Genomic DNA, 19,965 nt, shown 5'->3' with positions numbered 1-19,965 from the left:
AATGTGCCAACAGTCCATGGTTTTGTTACCCAGTTTGTTCAGGGCATTGACATAAAAGTGGTATATTATTTATTCAGCCCCTCGAAGGCCCCAATATTTGGTGTATGCACTGTAAACATCAAGAAATAAAATAGAATATAGGGGAAATAATACATGAGCTTATTGAGACACTGCTGTGCTCAGGTCATTGGGTCTTTGACTCAGAGCATGAGTGGGAAATTTTAACATGGGTGGTTTTGGGGTGCAAATTGAGGCCTGGGTTCACTGTTTTAGCTTAGGGAGGAGACCGCATGCCTGAAGACACGTGGGTGAATGACCTTGATTGATGACTACAGCTTTGCCCAAAGACAAGTGGTTGTTTTTTAGTCCCTCAGCTGCAAATACCATATTCAAGAAAAAGTGTGTAAGGGGTGAGCTTTAGGCCTTGTTAGAAAACAAGCCCTCAGAGTTAGGGGGCTCCACAGAGACATAGGTCAAGAGGGTTTTAGTTAATGTGAGCCTGTGGGCGACTTCCACAAAGGCTAGCTTTGCAGACACCCTGGCAGGCAACATTGTGGCAGGACCTGGGTCTCTGTGAGCTGTAGCTCCTGGCAACTGGGCAGTGTCAAGCCTTGACCATGCTGGGTCTACAGGTGTAGAGACCTCAGAATTCAAGCTACTAGACCTCCTATGCAGGGACAGCTTTATCCGGGCAGACTTGTCACAGGTGAAGGCTAAGCTGCAGGCAAAGTGTATTTTCTTCTAGCAGCCTCGTCCATATTAGTGAGAAGAAGAATATATCCTGTTTTCAAACTCCTAGGCACAAAGCAGAGTTTTCTGTGCACTTATTAATGCTTGGCCTATGTAAGCAGCTGAAGACCACCCAACTCAACATCCACCCTGTGGTTACACCAAAGAGAGAAACATGAGGGGCTACCATGGGATCCCCATGACTTGTGCACAGGCCCAAATGACACCCTCCATGTGGACCACATGGTCCGCAGTTGCTTCTGGATTGCTTAATCCCATGGTGGGGAGAAACAGTCCTCAGTAGGCAGATAGCCTAGCCCTAGACTATTCCATGGCAATCCCCTAGACAAATCTTATAGCAAGAGTTCCATGGCACACACTCTTGTCCCAAAGGAAGTCTTCATGCTTTGTTAATAATTCAGAAAAAAACATGCCTTGAAGAAGAGGTGGAAATTAGCTGGTCTTTAATATTTTAGGGAAAGAGGCAATTCAAACACAACCTGCTGTCACTTTGCATATTTATCAATATTCAAATAAAACATGGAGACCAATGCCTCTGTTGCAGAAAAAAGATGGCAAGTAGGCACCTTTGCCTCCCAGGGAGGGTAAGTTCTGAGGCTGGGATAAGCCACTTGCTGAGTCTTTGCTACACTTCTACTCAGATTCCTGCAGCTTTGTATCAAACAGTACTGTTAGGTAAGGAAGTACTAGAAGGTGTTGTATTGAGTCTATTGGATTGGAAACATAGTTTAACAGCAATTCAATCTCCTCCAGTAATTAATATAAATGAACATATCTTTCCACACAAAGTGGACTGCTGAATTTGTCACCCTAATTCCTGCCCACTGAGCAGACTTACCATTCGGTAGGGTTGAAAGTCAATGGCAGGTGCTAGCCTGGCTGCTGTGTGCAGTGTGGGGACCCAGCTCCAGGCCTACTCCTCCTCTGCTGACAGCTGCAGGGCCTCCCCAGGAGGTTGCAGGGTGGGCACACATGAAGGGAAAAGCAGTAGGAGTAGGCACCTGGAGTCTAAACCACCTCCTCATGCAGCAGGACTTTCTATATGCCTTTAACAATTTTCGTATGGTATGCGGCTATGGAATTCCTATCATAGCGCTTGTTGTTTCAAGTCACACCTATCTCATTATGAACAGCTTGGGTCCTGAAATGTTTTGGTGTTCCACGGTCAGTCTCTACTATGGCCTAAGTAACAAGGTAAAAGCTTCTTTTTAATGAAGAACGCCTGTCAGCATAGGAAGCCAGAGCCTTACTCCCAAAGTCCTTGTGGTCTCCACTCTCTTTATCTTTCTGGCATTTTTCAGAGACTCACACACCATACTTTTGTCTGCCTCAGACACCACTAATCCCCCCGGGGCTGCTGGGTCCTCAGGCCCAAGTGCAAGGCCATTTTTCAACCCCCCGGGCTTGCTGTGGTGGCCTTTCATGCCTCTGCTCTTTCCCAGTCAAAATGGCCAGGCTTGAGGCTTACAAGGTAAAATGGGCTAGAGTAGCACATCCCAAACCCCTCCACAGACTGCATGTCTTTATATTTTGCAGAGGGTACCTGGTAAAGTGACCTGCCTCTCATTTGATTAGAGTCAATATTCTAACACTCCCCTGACTACAATAGCTACACACACTTTACCAATATGGCAGATTCTATACGTTCACAGGCCTTACTTCCCACCTCTTACTAAAGTATCTGCATGCTTATTGCTTCCTCTTTCGTGGGTCAATGTCATCAATGTAATGAACCAGCAAGAAATTTTATATGACGTCAAGCTGATCAAGGTCCCTCTGGCCCATAGTTTGGCAAGACCAAGAGAGAGGACACAGTTTTGAAACCAGACAATGAAGCAGTTCTGCTGCCTATGCCATTGGAAATTACCTCTGAATTCCCTTCCTGTTAAGAATTTCCAGGGTAATAGCTATGTCAAGTGTTAGAGGCGAAGATGATTCTCTGCAGGAAATAAGTCCAGAAACACAGCTTCCCTGAGCATCACTTCAGACACAGTTTGTCACGATCCACAGTTGTCCTTTGCCACACATCTTGGCATTCGGAGTAAGTAATCAGGTAGATGGGGAATGGTAGAATTAGTCTTTGATGTAACAATAATTCCTGGAAATTCCCCAGGGATGGAGTCATGCTCTGGGTTCATATTTTGATGTGCAGAGGGTTCATTCTAGAGGCTTACTTTTGACTTTTCTTACCACAATAACCTTTACTGCATGGAACTGAGAAAATAAACACACTGTGTCTCCTCGGTCCAACTGGGGCCCATTCTTAGAAGAGGTCAAGGCCCTATTCTGACCAGTGAACTACCGATTCCTTGCAGGTATCTGGACATCAGCAGAAGTTGATGTGAAGTAGAACTTTAATAGATTGAAAATTATTTTTATTTCAAGAGGTATTATTATCATTTGTTCAGGAACCATTGACCAAAACCACTTGCCCTGGCCAGGCACAATAATGCTGCTTGCATGAGCTACGTCACAGCAGTAAGTCCCAATAAGAAACAGGGAACTAACAAGCTACTGCCAGTCCAGTTGGAAGAATTCAGGAGGAACCAAAAGGAGGGAGGAGGCACCAGCCCATCATATGTCCTGCCAACCTCCCAGAAACTTTTGCAGTGGAATCCATCTTGGATGAGAGATGCACGCTCCACCAGGAAGCACACTGCATCAGACCAAACATGGGCCAAGCAAGATGAGTGGCCAGAGACAACCCAGAAACTAACCCCATCACCATAAAACCCGAGACTGTGAGCCACGTGGCAGAGAAGTCCTCCTGGGTTCCCTCACCTTCCTGCTCTCCACCTGCCCGCCCCTTCCCCATAAAGTCTCCTGCTTTGTCAGCACACGTGTCTCCTCAGGCAATTCATTTATAAGAGCCCACTCTTGGGCCCTGGAAGATGTCCCCCTTCCAGTAAGAGTTCTGCTGTTGCCACAGATCTAGGGTTGCTGGATAAAATACAGGATTCCCTGTTAAGTTTCAATTTCTGATAAACACAAAGTTTCTAGTTAAATATTGCATGAAACATATTTACATTTAAAAGTGTGTTGTTTATTTGAAATGTAAATTTTCCTGGACACCCTATGTTCCTTTACCCTAAATCTGACAGCCGAGCACAACCCCCTGTTGTTTAAACCTCTGATTAACATTGTAGATTATTTTAGTACATTTTCCCACCTTGTCTCCAATGATTCAGTGTGGACCCTGGGCTGTCACCATCCTGTGCTCCTAATATAACCATTGTGATCATGGAATCAAATCCCTTTGCAGGATCCAGAGGAGTTCTTTCTGTCTGAGGCCTCCAGACACATGGAGTATGATTCTGTGGTGATATATGTGCCTGCAGCTCATGTATGTGCTGTTGACCTAAAGCAAAGAAACTGACAGTAATTCTTCCAGCAAAAATGGCTTTGAGATCAGCAAACAAGTGCAATTCAGGGTCTGCAACTGTGGTGAGCCACTGCACCACAAGGAGAGGAGGACTCTTTTAAAGAGGGGAAGAGGGAGGTGGGAGGTCTGCAGCAAAGAGGGTCCATTGGAAGAAGTGAGAGTTCCAAGCAGTGAGGCTTCTCATTGGCTGGGTTGTGACTGTCTCTCATTGGCTGAGCTGTTGTCAGGTGAGACAAGGAGTCTCTCTTCCTGCTGGGCTCTGCTGTCACTTTAGGGCCTGAGGGCTTCCCCTTCTGGCCTCCTGACTCCATTTTAATTGAAGTTTCTGTTTATTAATTTGTACAGTGCCTACCTAGAATTTCTAGTAAGTTCACACAGCACGAGGGCACCCTTAGCAATGGAGGCTGAGAGCTGGTATCTAAATGTTCAATCTTTTCAACCCTTGAATGTAGAACTTCTTTATCCCAGTGAAATGAAACCTCAGTTCTGGATGGTAACAGTCCTATCATGCATGTCTGTGTGGCTTTCCCTCCTTCCATGCTTCATTTTCCCTTCTCCCCTTTCCTCGCCTTTGGCCATTATTCCCCAGATCTGCACAAAAGTAAGGCACGGGCTCTGCTTTTTGAGTAAAGAGAAAAACCTGGTTAAAACACCTTACAATCAGCACCTGGGCTTGTTCCTCTGTTACATTCACCAGTGACTTCTTCAAAGCCACCTTGGTGATGAGGGACTTCTAAGCTGTTATGAGAGCCTTTGGGTTTTCCTCAAGTTGCCTCATGTGCAAGTTCAGAATTTTCCATTTCTTTTTTTCTTTATATATGCTGTCTTTTTCTCCTCAGCAATTAAATATCACAGCTATTTGAGCTACTGTCACCTTGACCTCCACCTGCTCTTCATCTCATTCTACTACAGTGATAATTAGGATGAAATATACTCATCACATGGCATTAATCACCCACTTTCCATCCTCCCACACAGAGATTATACCTCATATTATATACAATTGTATCATGTATTCTTACTATACATGATTATATATATATATGTATATATACATATATATATATATGCAATTAAATCTCAGAATTTTATTTTGTGTCTATATCTTGGGCTCCAATCCAATACTAATAATTAGATTTGTGAGAGGTTTGATAAAAAATAGACAGTGCATGTAAACTACAATAATTCAAGGATAATTTGCATGTATAATGAATTCTTAGAAAGGCTGGAATATAGTGGAACACAAGTGATCATGCAACAACTTAGAACTGGTAGTGGCTGAGCTGTCACTGTGCTTAATGGGATGGAGTGGTTACTGGAACCCAGTGGGAAAGACAGTGTCCTGGTAAATTTTATATGTAACTTGTCCAGGCCATGGTGCCCAGTTTTTGTTCCAACACCAGTCTAGATGTCATTGTGAGGATGTCCTCTGGTTGAGGTTAACATTTAAATCAGTAGATTGTGAGTAAAGCAGATTATCTTCCATTATGTGAACAAGCCTCTTCCAATCAGTAAAGTCTTAAGAGAAAAGATGGCCATACTATGAGGAGGAAGGAAGTCTATCTACTGGTGAGCTTCAGATATGGGGACACAACATCAGTGCTTCCCTGGGTGACCAGTTAGCCCATCCCTCTGCAGATCTTAGACTCACCAGCCTCCACATCACATGAGCCAACTCCTTAAAATCTATCTGTGTCTCCTCTCACTCAGAGATGTAGATGATATAGAGATAGATATGGGTATAGATCTAGTAATATAGATACATGTACAGTACAGTCCTATTGGTTCTGGTCTCTGGAGAACCTGACTAAAGCAATCATGTGTAATTCATCAGCTCATGAAGAAGAGCAGTGACCTTCAGTGAAGTGAATCCAAATGCCTGAGCTGACCATTCAGAGAGGAAATCTGGGTGATAAATACCCACACCTGTCTCTATTCCCTCTTTGGAGTCCTCCTAAGGCTCCTCAATGGCTAAACCCAATGAAAAAGAAAGCTGACCCTTAATCTTTTCAGCTCCATCTCCCACACACTTGGGTGAGCAGAAGGGAGGAAGGGAAGAAGGGACCAGCAGGGGTGCATCAATGACAACAGCAACAGCATTTCTTCTACCCCCTCCACTTGCTCCACCCCTGAGTTCCCTGGGAGAAAGCTGCAACCCTGGAGCAGGAGTCCTCTGCTCCTTTGTGCCTGAATATGCTGATGTCACAAAGCTGAAACCTCAGCACAGCTATGACAGTACGAATGGTGTTATTTTGATCTCCTTGGTCAATAAGCTAGGCTTATTTCTCAATTTACTCACAACTTGGGTAGAAAAATGAGTCCTATTAATAATGATAATGGAACTTCCCCGGTGGCACAGCGGTTAAGAATCCATCTGCACATACAGTGAACATGGGTTTGAGCCCTGATCTGTGAAGTTCCTACATACCTTGGAGCAACTAAGCTCGTGTGACACAACTGCTGAACCCGCACTCTAGAGCCAATGAGCCACAACTACTGAAGCCTGTGTGCCTAGAGCCTATGCTCTGCAACAAGAGAAGCCACTGTACTGAGAAACCCGCACATCACAATGAAGAGTAGCCCCTGCTCGCACAATTATAGGAAGCCCATGCACAGCAACAAAGACTTGAAGCAGCTGAATAAATAAAAAGATTAAAAAAATAATAATATACACTACCATGTGTAAAAGAGATAGCTAGTGTGAACCTGCTGTATAGCACAGAGAGGTCAGTCCAGTGCTCTACACAGGTGGGATGGGGGGTGGAGGTCCAAGAGGGAGGGGATATATGTATACATATAGCTGATGAACTTTATCATACAGCAGAAACTAACACAATATTGTGAAACAATTATACCTTAATAAAAATAAAACAAGATATTTGTCATTCTGGTCACTCCTTCTTGCAAGAGCAAAGGAATTACAACTAACTGCTGAACAATCATCAACAGAAAGACACTGGAACTCACCAAAAAAGACACCCCACATCCAGAGACAAAGGAGAAGCTCTGATGAGATGGTAGAAGGGGAGCAATCACGTTAAAATCAAATGCCATAAATGCTGAGTGGGTGACTCACAAACTAGAGAACATTTATACCACAGAAGTCTACCCACTAAAATGAGGATTCTGAGCCCCATATCAGGCTTCCCAGCCTGGGGGTCCAACAATGAGAGGAGGAATCCCCAGAGAATCAGACTTTGAAAGCCAGTGGGATTTGATTGTTGGACCTTCACAGGACTGGGGGAAACAGAGACTCCACTCTTGGAGGGCACACAAAAAATAATGTGCTCCCCAGGACCCAGGGGGAAGGAGCAGTGACCTCATAGGAGACTGAACCAGACCTACGTGCTGGTGGTGGAGGATTGCCTACAGAGGTGGGGGGCAGCTGTGGCTCACCAAAAAGGCACGGATACTGGCAGCAGGGGTTCTGGGAAGTGCTCATTGGGGTGAGACCTCCCAGAGTCCACCATTAGCCCCACCAAAGAGCCTGTAAGCTCCAGTGCAAGGTAGCCTCAGGTGAAACAACCAACAAGGTGGGAACACAGCCCCGCCCATTGGCAGATGAAGCAGATTAAAGTTTCACTGGGCTCCACCCACCCAGGCCAACTCACCATCACTCCCTCCCATCAGGAGACACACACAAGCCTCCTAGATAGCTTCCTCCACAAGAGGGCAGACAGCAGTATTAAGCAATATCAGCAGTATTTCATTATGTGGAACTGAAAACCACAGCCACAGAAAGATAGAGAAAATGAAAAGGCAGAAGACTTTGTACCAGATGAAGGGACAAGATAATACATCAGAAAAACAACTAAATGAAGATGAGATAGGCACCCTTCCTGAAAAAGAATTCAGAATAATGATGGTGAAGATGATCCAGGACAGTGAAAAAAGACTGGATGCAAAGATCAAAAAGTTGCAAGAAAAGTTTACCAAAGACCTAGAAGAATTAAAGAACAAACAAACAGAGACATGCAACACAATAACTGAAATGAAAAATACACTAGAAGGAACTAATAGCAGATTAACTGAGGCAGAAGAATGAATAAGTGAGATGGAAGACAGAATGGTGATAATCATTGATGTGGAAAAGAATAAAGAAAAAAGAATGAAAAGAACTGAAGACAGTCTAAGAGGCCTCTGGGACAACATTAAAAGCACCAACATTCACATTATATGGGTCTAGGAAGGAGAAGAGAGAGAGAGGGGATCTGAGAAAATATTCAAAGAGATTATACCTGAAAACTTCCTTAACATTGGAATGGAAATAGCCACCCAATTCCAGGAACTGCAGAGAGTCCCGGGAAGGATAAATCCAAGGAGAAACACTCCGAGATATATAGTAGTAAAATTGACAAAAATTAAAGACAGAGAAAAGCTATTAAAAGCAACAAGGGACAAATGACAATAAAACATAGAAGGTTAACAGCTGATTTCTCAGCAGAAACTCTGCAAGCCAGAAGGGAGTGGCATGATATATTTCAAGCGGTGGAAGGGAAGAACCTACAACCAAGAATACTCTACCCAGCAAGGATCTCATTCAGATTTGAAGGAGAAATCAAAAGCTTTACAGACAAGTAACAGCTAAGGGAATTCAGCACCACCAAAGCAGCCCTACAACAACTGCTAAAGGAACTCCTCTAGGCAGTAACACAAGACAAGAAAAGACCTACAAAAACACAGCCAAAACAATTAAGAAAATGATAATAGGAACATATATGTCAATAATTACCTTAAATGTGAATGGATTAAATGCTCCAACCAAAAGACACAGACTGACTGATAGGATACAAAAACAAGACCCTTATATATGCTGTCTACAAGAGACTCACTTCAGACTTAGGGACACATACAGACTGAAAGTGAGGGGATGGAAAAAGATATTCCATACAAATGAAAATCAATAGTAAGCTGGAGCAGGGCTTCCTAGGTGATGCAGCGGTTAAGAATCTGCCTGCCAATGCAAGGGATATGGGTTTGATCCCTGCTCCAGGAAGATCCCATATGCGTTGGAGAAACTAAGCCCATGAGCCACAACTATTGAGCCCATGTGCTGCAACTGCTGAAGCCCACGTGCCTAGAGCCTGTGCTCCACAACAAGAGAAGCCATGGCAATGAGGAGCCCGCGCACCACAATGAAGAGTATCCCCCACTCACCGCAACTAAAAAGAAAGCCCGTGCACAGCAAAAAAAAAAAAAAAAAAAAAACACCCAACACAGCCAATAATATAAATAAATAATTAATTAATTAAATAATTAAACAAATTTATTAAAAAAAGAAAGCTAGAGTAGCAATACTCATATCAGATAAAATAGACTTTAAAATAAAACTTATTACAAGAGACAAGAAAGGACACTACATAAAGATCAAGGGATTAATGCAAGAAGAAGAGAAAACAATTATAAATCTTTATGCACCCAATATAGGAGCACCTCAATACATATGGCAAATGCTAACAACTATGAAAGAGGAAATAGACAGTAGCACAATAGTAGTGGGGGTTTTTAACACCCCACTTATACCGATGGGCAGATCATCCACACAGAAAATTAATAAGGAAACACAAGCTTTAAATGACACAATAAATCAGCTTGATTTAATAGATATCTATTCGACAATACAACCAAAAACAGTAGATTATACATTCTTCTCCAGTGCACATGGAACATTCTCCAGGATAGATCACGTTTTGGGTCATCAATCAAGCCTTGGTAAATTTAAGAAAATTGAAATCATCTCAAGCATCTTTTCCGACCACAACATTATGAGATTAGAAATCAATTACAGGAAAAAAACTGTAAAAAACACAAACACATGGAGGCTAAACAATACACTACTAAATAACCAACAGATCACTGAAGAAATCAAAGAGGAAATCAAAAAAAAAATACCTTGAGACAAATGACAATGAAAACATAATGATCCAAAACCTATGGGATGCAGCAAAAACAGTTCTAAGAGGGAAGTTTACAGCAATAAAATCCTACCTCAAGAAACAAGAAAAATCCTAAATAAACAATCTAACCTTACAGCTAAAGAAACTTGAGAAAGAAGAGCAACCAAAATCCAAAGTTAGTAGATGGAGAGAAATCATGAAGATCAGAGCAGAAATAAATGAAATAGAAACAAAGAAAACAGTAGCAAAAATAAATAAAATTGATAAACCTCTAGCAAGACTCATCAAGAAAAAGAGGGAGAGGACTCAAATAAAAAAAAAAATTAAAAATGAAAAAGGAGAAGTTACAACCGACACTGCAGAAATAAAAAGCACCATAAGAGGTAGGGGAGGCACAAAGAAGGTGGAGAAGTAGAACGTGACTATCACCCTGCTCCACATAAATAGTTGAAAAAAACAGCCACTTGGGGAGTGGCTTCTGGAGGACACCTCCTGAATGCTGGCAGGAGACCTCAGACCACCACATAGGCAAGAGAAATTCCACGTAATTGGGTAGTGCAAAAGAAAGAAGGGATACAAAAAAAAAAAAAAAATGAGAGACAAAGAATTCTGAGGAGACCGGCCCCTCTGGGAAGGAGCTGTGAAGAGGGAAGGCTTCCACACATGGGAGAGCCCTCTCTCAGGTGGGGAAGTACAGGGGAAGCTGTGGAGCCCACAGAAGAGAGAGCAAAGGCAGGTCTGCGGAGGGCAGAGTGGAGAGATCCCTGCAGGGAGGAGTCAGGCAGCAGTCCCCAGCCAGAGAAGCCAAGCTGCTCACCTGCGGAGGAGGGGGGCAGAGAGCAGTCCCCAGGAAGAGAGCAGGGTCTGGCTGCATGAGAAAAGTCTGGCAGGCTGGTGTACCAGCAAGGTAGGGAGTTTGGGGAAAAATTTAGGACAGAGGGAGCGTCAGGGGAATTTTGTCTCAGTGTGTGGAAAATCCCTCTCCACAAACCCACAGGTGGTGGCAAAGCAGCGTGACCTGCAGCTGCCAGCTCAAAAAATCCACAGCTCCAAGCCAGCACTACGCAGCTCTGGGTCCCATTGAACACCTGCCCACCTGCCTTCAACCACACTCCCCCACTCCCCCACTCCCACCACCTCACCACAGGCCTGTGGCCAGTACAGTCACAGCCACCAAGGGCCCTGTGTGTAAGGCAAGTACCTGGCCACCCACTCCTGGCATCAGGGGAAGCCCACCAACATCTCAGGCCCACTGAACTCTGCTGCTGCAAGCAATCCTGGAGATTTCACCCACAATAGGCTTGAAAGACCCTGCACCTGTGGATCACCAGATTAGATGAGTGTTTCTACAATAGAGATTGCAGACATAGGGGTCAACTGGGGACTGTGGGAACAAATACACACAGGACTAATACCTCATCGCAGTCTGAATTTTCCACAGTCCTCTCCACAGCAGGGTCAGAGCCATACCTAGAAATATTAGAGGACTTTTTGGTATACTTATTTTATTTCTGGTTTTAGGTATTTGTTGGTTAAATATTTAATGTATATATGTGCATATGGATTTGCTTGTAATTGATATGAGTACTCTCTCCTTTCTTTTCTTTGCTTTCCTGTTTTCTATTCTCATTGGTTTCTTTTCCTCTTCTCTTTCTGCAAGGGCAAGTGTGCAACTCTCCTTGTGTGATTTTGACTGATTAGAGTTGTTTTCAGCAGCAATCTTGGGGATCTGTCTGCTCTTTCCCTTTCTTCCCTTTTTTCTTCCTTTTTTTTTTTTCTTTGCTCTCCTTCTACCTCCTTTTCCTCCAAGCCATGCAGCTTCCAGGGTCTTGGTGCCCTGGCCAAGGCCCAACCTGGACCACTGAGAGAGCAGAGTGGAGTCTAGGACATTGGACCACCAGAGAACTCCTGATCCCATGGAATATTAATCAGCAATTGCTCTCCCAGAGTTCTCATTCTCAAAAGCAAGTTCCAAATCCAATCAAAGGCCAGCAACCTCCAGTGCTTAACACCTCAAGCCTAACAGAACAGAGATAAGAGGAATTTCTATTAAGCAGAATAGGGAACAGAGATAGCAAACAGGATAAATTAGACAAAATGAGAAAACAAAGAAACACCTTGCAGGGAAAGGAGCAAGATAAAAATCCACAAGACCAAAAATATGAAGAAGAAATTGGAAAATTGCCTGAAAAAGAATTCAAAGTATTGATAGTAAAGATGATCCAAAATCTTGATAACAAAATAGAGAAAATATAAAAAAAAGTTAAGGACCTAGAAGAACTGAAGAGCAAGCAAACAGTAATGTACAACACAATAACTGAAATTAAAAATACTCTAGATGGTATAAACATCAGATTAACTGAGGCAGAAGAACGAAAAAGTGAGCTGGAAGATAGAATGGAGGAAATAACTTCCACAGAGCAGGAAAAAGAAAAAATAATAAAAAGAATGGAAGACAGTCTCAGAAACCTCGGGAATAATATTAAGCATACCAACATTTGAATCATAGGCATCCCAGAAGAAGAAGAAGAAAAGAAAAGTTCTGAGAACATATTGGAGGAGATTATGGTGGAAAACTTCCCTCACATGGGAAAGGAAATACTAAGCCAAGTCCAAGAAGTGCAGAGGGTCCTATACACAATAAACCCAAGGAGAAACACAACTAGGTACATATTAATCAAACTAACAAAAATTAAACACAAAGAAAAGATATTAAAAGCAGCAAGAGAAAAGCAACAAATAGCATATAAGGGAAAACCCATAAGGATAACAGATGATCTTTCTGCAGAAGCTCTGCAGGCCAGAAGGGAATGGCAGGATATACTGAAAGTCCTGAAAGAGAAAAACCTACAGCCAAGAATACTCTACCTAGCAAGAATCTCATTCAGATTTGACAGAGAAATCAAAAGCTTTACAGACAAACAAAAGTTAAGAGAATTCAGCACCACTAAACCAGCCTTACAACAACTGCTAAAGGAACTCCTCTAGGCAGTAACACAAGACAAGAAAAAGACCTACAAAAACACAGACAAAACAATTAAGAAAATGATAATAGGAACATACATATCAATAATTACCTTAAATGTGAATGGATTAAATGCTCCAACCAAAAGACACAGACTGACTGATAGGATACAAAAACAAGACCCTTATATATGCTGTCTTACAAGAAACCCACTTCAGACCTAGGGACACATACAGACTGAAAGTAAGGGGATGGAAAAAGATATTCTATGCAAATGGATGTCAAAAGAAAGCTGGAGTAGCAATACTCATATCAGACAAATTACACCTTAAAGTAAAGACTATTACAAGAGATAAGTAAGGACAGCACCTAACAATCAATGGATCAATCCAAGAAGAAGATAAAACATTTTTAAATATCTATGCACCCAACATAGGAGCACCTCAATACATAAAGCAAATGCTAAGAGCCATAAAAGGGAAAATGGATAGTAACACAATAATAGTTGGAGACTTTAACACCCCACTCTCACCAATGGACAGATCATCCAAACAGAAATTAAATAAAGAAAAACAAGCTCTAAATCAGTCATTAGACCATCTTGACTTAATTGATATTTATAGGACATTCCAACCAAAAACTACAGAATACACTTTCTTCTCAAGTGCACATGGAATTTTCTCCAGGATAGATAACATCTTGGGGCAATAATCAAGCCTCAGTAAATTCAAGAAAACTGAAATCATACCAAGCATCTTCTCAGACCACAATGCCATGAGACTAGATATCAATTACAGGATGAAAGCTGTAAAAAATGCAAGCACATGGAGGCTAAACAATATGCTATTAAACAACCAAGAAGTCACTGAAGAAATCAAAGTGGAAATCAAAAAATACCTAGAAACAAATGACAATGAAAACACGAAGACCCAAATCCTATGGGATGCAGCAAAAGCACCTCTAAGAGGGAAGTTTATAGCAATACAATCCTACCTCAAGAAACAAGAAAAATTTCAAATAAACAACCTAAACTTACACCTAAAACAATTAGAGAAAGAACAAAAAAAAAAAAAAAAAAAAAAACAAAGTGAGAAGAAGGAAAGAAATCATAAAGATCAGATCAGAAATAAATGAAAAAGAAATGATGGAAACAATAGCAAGGATCAATGAAACTAAAAGCTCGTTCTTTGAGAAGATAAATACAGCTGATAAACCATTAGCCAGACTCATCAGGAAAGAAAGGGAGAAGACACAAATCCATAGGGTTAAAATTGAAAAAGGAGAAGTAACAATTGACACTGCAGAAATACAAAAGATCATGAGAGACTACTAGAGGCCACTATATGCCAATACATTGGATAACCTGGAAGAAATGGATAAATTCTTAGAAAAGTACAATCTTCCAAGACTAAACCAGGAATAAATAGAAAATATGAACAGAGCAATCACAAACACTGAAATTGAGACTGTGATTAAAAATTTCCCAACAAACAAAAGCCCACGGCCAGATGGATTCACAGGTGAATTCTATCAAACATTTAGAGAAGAGCTAACACCTATCCTTCTCAAACTCTTCGAAAATATAGCAGAAGGAGAAACACTCCCAAACTCATTCTATGAGGCCACTATCACCCTGATACTAAAGCCAGAAAGAGATGTCACAAAGAAAGAAAATTACAGGCCATTATCACTGATGAATATAGATGCAGAAATCCTCAACAAAATACTAGCAAACAGAATCCAACAGCACATTAAAAAGATCATACACCAATGGGGTTTATCCCCGGAATGCAAGGATTCTTCAATATATGCAAATCAATCAATGTGATACATCATATCAACAAATTGAAAGATAAAAACCATATGATCATTTCAATAGATGCAGAAAAAGCTTTTGACAAAATTCAACATCCACTTATGAAAAAAACTCTCCTGAAAGTGGGCATAGAAGGAAGTTACCTCAACATGATAAAAGCCATATATGAGAAACTAAAAGTCAACATCATTCTAAATGGTGAAAAACTGAATGCATTCCCTCTAAAGACAGGAACAAGACAAGGCTGCCCAGTCTCACCACTATTATTCAACATAGTTTTAGAATTGTTAGCCACATCAATCAGAGAAGAAAATGAAATAAAAGGAATCCAGATTGGAAAAGAAGAAGTAAAATTGTCACTCTTTGCAGATTACATGATATTATACATAAAAAACCCTAAAAATTCTATCAGAAAACTGCTAGCACTAATCAATGAATTTAGTAAAGAAGCAAGATACAAAATTAACACACAGAAATCTCTTGCATTTTTATACACTAACAATGAAAGATCAGAAAGAGAAATTAGGGAAACACTCCCATTCACCATTGCAACAAAAAGAATCAAATACCTAGGAATAAACCTGCCTAAGGAGGCAAAAAACCTGTGTGCAGAAAATGAAGATACACTGATGAAAGAAATCAAAAATGATACAAACAGATGGAAGGACATACCATGTTCTTGGATTGGAAGAATCAACATTGTGAAAATGACTGTCCTACCCAAAGCAATTTACAGATTCAACGCAATCCCTGTCAAATTACCAATGGCATTTTTCACAGAACTAGAACAAGAAATTTTATGATTTGAATGGAAATGCAAAAGACCCCAAATAGCCAAAGCAATGTTGAGAAGGAAAGATGGAGCTGAAGTAATCAGGTTCCCTGACTTCAAACAATACTACAAGGGCATAGTGATCAAGACAGTATGGTACTGGCACAAAAACAGAAATATAGATCAATGGAACACAATGGAGAGCCCAGAGATAAATCCATGCACATATGGGCACCTTATCTTTGACAAAGGAAGTAAGAATATGCAATGGAAAAAAGACAGCCTCTTCAATAAGTGGGGCTGGGAAAATTGGACAGCTACATGTAAAAGAATGAATATAGAACACTTCCTAACACCATACAGAAAAATAAACTCAAAATGGATTAAAGACCTAAATGTAAGTCCAGACACTATAAAACTGTTAGAGGAATACATAGGTAGAACACTCTATGACATAAATCAAAGCAGGATCCTTTTTGACCCACCTCCTAGAATAAGGGAAATAAAATCAAGAATAAACAAATCAGACCTAATGAAACTTAAAGCTTTTGCACAGCTAAAGAAACCATAAACAAGACTGGAAGACAACGCTCAGAATGGGAGAAAATATTTGCCAAGAAAGCAAATGAGAAAGGATTAACCTGCAAAATATATAAGCAGCTCATGCAGCTTAATACCAAAAAAGCAACTAACCCAATCCACAAATGGGCGGAAGACCTAAGTAGACATTTCTCCAAAGAAGGCCTGCAGATGGCTAACAAACACATGAAAAAATGCTCAACATCACTATTCATTAGAGAAAAGCAACTCAAAGCCACAGTGAGGTATTACCTCACACGAGTCAGAATGGCCATCATCAAAGAAATTAAAAACAATAAATGCTGGAGAGGGTGAGGAGAAAAGGGAACCCTCCTGCTCTGTTGGTGGGAATGTAAGTTGGAATAGTCACTATGGAAAACAGTTTTGAGATTCCTTAGAAAACTGAAAATGGAACTACCATATGACACAGCAATCCCACTACTGGGCATATACCCGAAGCAAACCATAATCCAAAAAGAAACATGTACCATAATGTTTATTGCAGCACTATTTACAATAGCCAGGACATGGAAGCAACCTAAATGCCCATCAACAGATGAATGGATAAAGAAGATGTGGCACATATATACAATGGAATATTACTCAGCCATAAGAAGGAATGAAATTGAGTTATTTGTAATAAGGTGGATAGACCTAGAGTCGGTCATACAGAGTGAAGTAATTCAGAAAGAGAAAAACAATACCTTATGCTAAATCACATATACGGAATCAAAAAAAAAAAAAAAATGATACTGATGAACCAAGTGACAGTTTCAGAATAAAGATGGAGTTGTAGAGAACGGACTTGAGGACACAGGGTTGGGGTTGGAGGGAGCTATGGGGAAGCTGGGATGAAGCAACAGAGTAGCTTTGACATATATACACCACCAAATGTAAAACAGATAACTCGTGGGAAGTTCCTGCATAACATAAGAAGACAAACTCAATGATGGGTGATGACTTAGAGGGCCAGGATAGGGAGGGTGGGAGGGAGTCACTGGAGAGTGGGGATATGTGTATAAATACAGCTGAATCATTTGGTGTACCTTAAAAACTGGCACAGCTTTGTAAAGCAATTATATTCCAATAAAGAGCTTAAATAAAAAAAAAAAAAAAAAAAAGCACCATAAGAAACTACTACAAGCAACTATATGCCAACAACATGGACAACCTGGATGAAATGGACAGATTTTTAGAAAGGTATAACCTACCAAGACTGAATCAGGAAGAAATTAGAAAATATGAACAGACCAATCACAAGTAATAAAATTGAAACTGTGATTAAAAATCTCCCAACAAACAAAAGTCCAGTGCCAGATGGATTCACAGATGAATTTTATCAAACATTTAGAGAAGAGCTAACACCTATCCTTCTCAAACTCTTCCAAAACTTTCAGAGGAAGGAACACTCCCAAACACATTTTATGAGACCACCATCACCCTGATACCAAAACCAGACAAAGATACTACAAAAAAAAGAAAACTACAGAGCAATATCACTGATGAATTTAGATGCAAAAATCCTCAACAAAATACTAGCAAACAGAATCCAACAACACATTAAAAGCATCATACACCAAGATCATGTGGGGTTTATCCCTGGAATGCAAGGATTCTTCAATATATGCAAATCAATCAATGTGATGCACCATATTAACAAATGGAAGGATAAAAACCACATGATCATCTCAATAGATGCAGAAAAAGCTTTTGACAAAATTCATCACCCATTTATGATAAAAACTCTCCAGAAGGTGGGCATAGAGGGAACCTACCTCAGCATAATAAAGGCCATATACAACAAACTCACAGCAAACATCATTCTCAATGGTGAAAAACTGCCAACATTCCCTCTAAAATCAGGAATAAGACAAGGGTGCCCACTGTCACCACTACTATTCAACATAGTTTTGGAAGTCCTTGCTACAGCAATCAGAGAAGAAAAAGAAATCAAAGGAATCCAATTTGCAAAAGAAGAAGTAAAACTGTCACTGTTCACAGATAACATGATACTATACATAGAAAATCCTCAAGATGCCACCAGAAAACTACTTGAACTAATCAATGAATTTGGTAAAATTGCAGGATACAAAATTAACACACAGAAATCTCTTGCATTTCTATACACTAACAATGAAAGATCAGAAAGAGAAATTAAGGAAACAATCCCATTCACCATTGCAGCAAAAGGAATAAAACACCTAGGAATAAACCTAACCAAGGAGGAAAAAGACCTGTACTCAGAAAACTATAAGACACTAATGAAAGAAATCAAAGGCAACACAAACAGATGGAGGGACATACCATGTTCTTGGATTGGAAGAATCAACATTGTGAAAATGACTATACAACCCAAAGCAATTTACAGACTGAATGTAATCCCTATCAAATTACCAATGGCATTTTTCACAGAACTAGAACAAGAAATTTTATGATTTGAATGGAAATGCAAAAGACCCCCAATAGCCAAAGCAATCTTGAGAAGGAAAGATGGAGTTGGTGGAATCAGGCTTCCTGACTTCAAACTATACTACAAGTCTACATTGATCCAGGCAGTATGGTAGTGGCACAAAAACAGATGTATAGATCAATGGAACAGGATAGAAAGCCCAGAGATAAACTATGGTCAACTGATCTATGACAAAGGAGGCAAGGATATACAATGGAGAAAAGGCAGCCTCTTCAATAAGTGGTGCTGGGAAACCTGCACAACAACATGTAAAAGAATGAAATTAGAACACTCCCTAACACCATACACAAAAATAAACTCAAAATGGATTAAAGACCTGCATGTGGGCCAGACACAATAAAACTCCTAGAGGAAAACACAGGAAGAACACTCTTTGACGTAAATCACAGCAAGATCTTTTTTGATCCACCCCCTAGAGTAATGGAAATAAAAACAAAAATAAATAAGTGGGACCTAATGAAAATTCAAAGCTGCTGCACAGCAAAGGAAACTATAAGCAAGACAAAAAGACAACCCTCAGAATGGGAAAAAATATTTGCAAACGAATCAACAGACAAAGGATTAATCTCCAAAATATATAAACAATTCATCCAGCTCAATATCAAAAAAACAAACAACCCAATCAAAAAATGGCCAAAAGACCTAAATAAGCATTTTTCCAAAGAAGACATACGGATGGCCAAGAGGCACATGAAAAGCTGCTCAACATCACTAATTATTAGAGAAATGCAAATCAAGACTACAATGAGGTATCACCTCACACTGGTTAGAATGGGCATCAACAGAAAATCTACAAACTGTAAATTCTGGAGAGGGTGTGGAGAAAAGAGAACGCTCTTACACTGTTGGTGGGAATGTAAATTGATACAGCCACTACGGAGAACAGTATGGAAGTTCCTTGAACAACTAAAAATAGAGTTACCATATGACCCTGCAATCCCACTGCTGGGCATATACCCAGAGAACACCATAATTCAAAAAGACACATGCACTCCAATGTTCATTGCAGCACTATTTACAATAGCCAGGACATGGAAGCAACCTAAATGTCCATCAACAGATGAATAGATAAAAAAGATGTGGTACATATACACAATGGAATATTACTCAGCTGTAAAAAGCAGTGAAACTGGGACATTTGTGGAGACATGGATGGACCTAGAGACTGTCATACAGAGTGAAGTGAGTCAGAAAGAGAAAACAAATATTGTATATTAATACATATATGCAGAATATAGAAAAATGGTACATGTCAACTGGTTTGCAAGGCAGAAATAGAGACACAGATGTAGAGAACAAACATATGGACACCAAGTCGGGAAATCAGGGAGGAT

This window comes from Hippopotamus amphibius, chromosome 4 (genome assembly GCF_030028045.1).
Source record: "Hippopotamus amphibius kiboko isolate mHipAmp2 chromosome 4, mHipAmp2.hap2, whole genome shotgun sequence".
Lineage (NCBI taxonomy): Eukaryota > Metazoa > Chordata > Mammalia > Artiodactyla > Hippopotamidae > Hippopotamus > Hippopotamus amphibius.
Note: the sequence above shows the minus strand (reverse complement) of the source record.